A 5680-nucleotide genomic window follows, 5' to 3' on the forward strand; every position below is an offset into this window, starting at 1 on the left:
TTGGTTCCAGATAGAGAACTTCATACCTTCCTCTGCAGGGTGATGGCTTTTCTGCAGTTTGAAGGGCCTGGTGCTTGTGTGCTAAGTGGCTTCAGTCCTGCAACTCTGTGGACTGTAGCCTGTCAGGGTCCTATGTGCTAAGTGCTGCTGCTGCTGCTAAATCGCTTCAGTCGTGTCCGACTCTGTGCGACCCCATAGACTGGTAATCAATTCCGGTGTTTCGCCCCCTGGCGGTTGCCGGAGGGACTCGCTATTTGATGTTCAAGAAAAAGGGGAGTCACGTGGCTCAGAAGTCAGGTCTCAGATTGCCTACAGGCGCTCTTTGTGAAGAGCCAGCCTGTGCTGAGTGCATGGGTTGGGGGTCAGGCATCCTTGTTCACAGGCACCTTGTCACTTCCTGACAGAGGCAAGTTACTGATACACTCTGGAATTCCATTTCCTCTTTCCTATAAAGAAGATAATAAGACTTCACTTGGGGGTTCAGTGGTAAAGAATCCTCCTGCCAATGCAGGAGACATGGGTGGGATCCTTGATCTGGGAAGATCCCACATGCCACGGAGCATCCAAGCCTGTGAGCCACAACTCTTGAGCCTGTTCTCCCCCACAAGAGAAACCACTGCAATGAAAAGCCTGCACATTGTAACTAGAGAAAGCACATACTCAGCAATGAAGGCCCAGAACAGCCAAATATAAATAAATAAACAAATAATTTAAAAGATGACATTTCTATGTGGGGGAATAAATGAGACAGTGGCTTGATTCCTAGCACAGGCTACCTGAACAGTGTCCATTATGATCTCTCTATCCACACTGCCATTAATGCAGCTCCCAATAAGCCCCTGGAGAAAGGCTCATTGGTTTGCAACCATGCTTAGGGTGAGGCCACAGACAGATAGGAACTTTGCTTATCCAGTGTCCCTAGGGCCTGTGCATGTCTTTCAATAAGCCCCACAGAATAAGTCACTGTACCATCATTTGAGCAAACTCAATGGACCTGCATGGTCTGGAGTGACTGCTAGTACTGACAAGTAAAGCAACTTGCCTAAGGTCACATAGCCCATAGTCAGAGGGCTGAATCTAAACCACGCTGTCTCATTGCCTGGCCTTGCCATGCTGTGTTGATGATGGTGCCACTGGATGCTGACCCTGCCTCTCCTTATTCAGAGCTGTGAGGGTGCTCAGAGACAGTCCAGTTGTGCTCCTGGCTGGAGAGACGGGAGGATGAGGCCAGAGAGCTCACCAAGTATGCAGAGGGTTCTGACAGCCACCTCAGTGCTTCCCCCCAGGTGTTCATGTCCTCACCTGTCCTGGGATGACATAGTGGGGGTTATCTTGTGGGGGGTGAGGGTAGGAGGCTGCAGTCAGCATGCAAGAGTGTCAGTCCAACCTGTGTCACTTAGTCACATAACCTCTCTGTGCCTCAGTCATCTCTGCTCTAAAGCACAAAATAATAGTGTCTGGCTCTTAGGATGAAAGAATGTAATATATGTGCAGACTGACATAATATGTTTAGTGAGTATCTATAATGTCAGCTATTTATTTACTATTATTATTAACATAGGAGCCATTTTCCTCCTTCCAGACAATCAAGTGGGGACAGGAGGCTTAGCTCTGGGTTCTGTGTCATCCACATCAACCCTGTGAGCATGTGACCAGTTCCTCTGAGAGGGCTGCCCTCCATTCAGGAAAAGAGGCATTGACCCTGGAGATAGAAGGCCATGAACAATGCAGTGTGGATCCTCCTAACAGATACTGAAGGATCCTGCCCTTTCTGCTGTCACCTGCCTCAGGGTTTCCTTACCATTTTCTTTTGAATGATTCTTACATACATTATATGAAATTAATATACATTTTCTTACATATATGGAAAAAAAAACCCTTGACCACTAGTGAAAAAGAGAATCAGTAGGTAACCAGAACATCATATATACATTTCTTTTCTTTCTCACATGTGACTCCCAGGATTGAGCCTTACACAGTGAGAAGTGCTGAAGACATAGTTCTGGGCTAAAGAGAAGCTTTCTCACTTTCCACGAGGAAGTGGGGAAAAAAAAAAAAATACAGAAGTAGGGCATTCCCTCCCAGCACCATCAGCCTGCCTGAGTAGCCTCCTTGTACTGTGCACAGTTTTGCCTTTGAGAAAGGCCATCCTAACTAGTATTTCCCTCAGGGTTGCTGTGAGAATTCAAAGAGCAAAAGCAATTAACAAGGCTTGGTACAGACTCCAGGGTGTGTACTGGAGTCTGACAGGGTAATACCCACTGGTCTTTCTTATTGAATGCCAGGTCTGCCTGTCTCCAGGGGGGTATCCTATAGGGAACCTGCATGCTGGAGTGGAAAGGCCCCGTTACAGTTGAGGGAAGCCGCTGGAAAACTGAGGCAAAGGGGCGCCTGGAGAAACGCGCCATTGTCTCTTCAGGAAAGGAAAACGGAAGTGAGGACCAGAGGCCTAAGGAAATGTGGGTCTTGGAGCAGTTACAGGAGACGTTACAGGAAAACCGCTGCGAAAGGACCGTTGTGGAGACCGAGGCAGGCCATGCCTGGGGACCCCGGGGAAGGGGAAATGGTGGCAAGGGTCACCTTCACCTTGGGTCTGGGGCACCACTCCCCGGCCTCAGCCGAGCGGGACACCAGCGAGCTGGAGGCGGGGGTGGTTCACTGGCTCCAGGCAAGGGCAACCAGGAGGCCGGCGGCGCGGGGTCTGTGGCTGGGAAGCCGCGAGGACACAGTAGCCCTGTTCCTAGACGCCCGGGAACAAGTGGCTGCTCACGTGGCGAACACGGGGACGGGCGGCCGGGGAGGCTGGGACAGCGCTTACCGCTGGGCACAAGGGCCCTGGGCTCAGCCGGTACCCAAGTGGAGCCGCGCGCTCCGCGCGCTCGGCCCGGACGCTGCGGCGGGGCGGGCGCAGGGGGCGGGGCCTCTGCGGCGGCCCCTCCCCTCCGAACGCGGGACTGGCTCTGGGCTCCAAGGCCTCCCACAGGACCAGTGGGTCTGCTTCACCACTGCTTTGGACCTTGGACCTCGCCTTTTCTCTTGATGGACCCCAAGTGCTCCTGCCCCACTGGTGAGGGACCCCTGGAATTGAGCCCTACTGATGTCTGCTTCTCAGGCACAGGACGTGACAGAGGGTCCCTAGGGTTGCAGAAGGGAGTGTGTGGAGTTTGATCGCAGAGGGACCCCTGTCACTTGCTTCTCCAGGAATGTCTTCCTAGCCCGGCTCCTAAGAGCATTTCAGGCGCCCTTGGCCTCCATTCTAAATCTCAGGGCACGGAGGCTCCAGACTGTACCTCTTGTCCTCACCCAAGGGATCAGGGGACAGCTAGACTGGGACCCAGTGCTGGGGGGAGACCTTGGAGCTGCCGCGCCTTGATGGCAGGAGGGGGCGTAGTGCCTCTTGGGGTTCAGGACATAGACCTGACCCCCAGCCCAGTCAACCTGGGCTGGGTCTGGAGCCTGGGACCAAGGGGATTTACTTTCCTGGGACCTGGAGCAAGGAGCTGGGGTTTCTCTATCTGCCTGAGTGGGCTGGGAGCTCCAGCGCTGATGCTGACCCAGGAGGAGGGGGAGGGGGCCCTGCTGATGTCTGCGGTGGCTCCTCCTTCCCCCCTACCCACTGCTGGCCTTTCCCACCCGGGCAGGCAGCTCCTGCACCTGCAAGGCCTGCAGATGGCCCTCCTGCAAGAAGAGTGAGTGCGGGCCCTCCTCTGGGAACGCGGGGTCTGGGCTGAGTCCGAGGAGGGACCTGGAGCTCAGCAGGTGGGAGCAGGACACTGACCAGACTTCCTGGCACCTGCCTCACCAGGAACAAATTACCAATCATGAGATGACATGGTGCCCGGTAGGGGTGAGGCCGAGGATGTTGCACTCGGCCATCATGAGTGCCCGTCCCACCTATGTCCCTGCCAGGTGACATCACCTCTCTGCTCAGTCTCCTCCTCTGTGACAGGTACAGCAATAGCTCCTGATTATTTTAGAATTTAACTTTAGGCAACAAACTTAAGAATTTAATAAGACTGAAGTATTTAAGAGATGGACAGTCTTAGAATGCACACACTGAGCAACCAAACTATCAGATATTCTTATCATATTACAGGAGATATTTTTCAACGTCCAAACCAATAACCCAGGGCTGCTGTTCATGGCTGTGTGTCCTGTGTCATCCTCAAAAACTACGTGTGATTGTGCCATTGTCCAGAGAGGGCTATCATCTTTTCCACAAAGGAGGAGCTGGCAGTAGTGATGTAAAGCCACAGTCGAGGCTGTCCCTGTTCTCCTGAGAGATGCAGGAGGATACCTACATTCCTGCTATCACTTGTACTAGGATTTTACCGAACACTTTCTATCTCTATACAAAATTTTAAAATTTTCCTTTCACTCAGCTACAATAGGTCTTACCCAGGGCCCCAAGGGAAGTGGGTATGCTGGTCTTTCAGTGGTTTGGGGATGTTATTTTTTAAGGGAGAAGTGTCTGAGCAGGGCTTCAATCCTGCATTCCTGAGGCAGGTTTTCACTGATCTTACTACCTGCTGGGCATCCCTGGTGGCTCAGTGGCAAAGAACCCACCTGCCGATGCAGAAGACAAGGCTTTAATCCCTGGGTCAGGAAGATCCTCTGGGGAAGGCAATGGCAACCCACTCCAGTATTCTTGCCTGAAAAGCCTCACGGACAGAGGAGCCTGGGGGGCTATAGTCCATGGACTCACGAAGAGTCGGACATGACTTGCAGACTGAACAGAAGCAACTGTCACCAGTATTTCTCATGGGTCCCTGATAGAGGTCCAGAGAAGGGCCTGCCGTCAGTGTAAACTCCCCTGTGGGTTAGTGGCTCCTGAGGATTGTATACTCTGATACTCACCACAGTTGGCCTCTAGCCTCGATTCACGTTTTAGAGTCACTGTACTTACACACACAGTGACTCCATCTTCCACCTGTCAGCAGACAGTCAGCCAGTGTTCATGTCCCATCTCTCTTCCACAGTGCCCGTCTTCCTTCAGACTTCAGGGTAATTGCCCTGCAACCTCTTTGAATGAATCAGAAATAGTCATGAAACTGGGAATAATCTGGATTTTTCCTGCAGAAATGGTGGCCGTAACATTCTTAGAGACTTCTACATCCCAGGAGAAGCCAGAAATCACCCCAGGCATTCTGAAAGACAGTTTTCAGGTGACACTTCAGGGACTCCCTCCAAGGTGGTCACTGCTTGGCCCTGATGTGGTCCAGGCCGCAGAGAGGGTTCATATGAGTTGTTGGAAGAGATGGCCCCAGGGAGGGGCCTAGAGGACAATACATAAGTTGAAGAAAGCATTATAGACCTGTGGGAGGGCCAGTAAGGGCCAGGCAGCCATGCCACATGTCGCCATGCCCCGTCCCCCTCTTTCCCACTCCAGGACATCCTCAGTCTGTGTCGCCTTCATCTCTACAGGCAGCTCCGCATGGAGGAGGGGGACACAGCACTCTGGTCCCCCACATCCTCTCATTGGAGTTGTGGATGGCCCAGAGGCGTGGAGCGGATGCAGCAGCCCCCTCAGCACCTCCCAGGGCCCAGCCCGCTCCACTCTGCACGTCCAGAGATCAAGCCAGAATGGCCAGAGCACCTTCCTGCCGATGGTGCCCACTGCCTTCATCCTTCTCTCACTGAGGAGGATGACTTTATTCCAGCACAAGACAAAGACATTGAC

This window comes from Bos mutus, chromosome 18 (genome assembly GCF_027580195.1).
Source record: "Bos mutus isolate GX-2022 chromosome 18, NWIPB_WYAK_1.1, whole genome shotgun sequence".
Lineage (NCBI taxonomy): Eukaryota > Metazoa > Chordata > Mammalia > Artiodactyla > Bovidae > Bos > Bos mutus.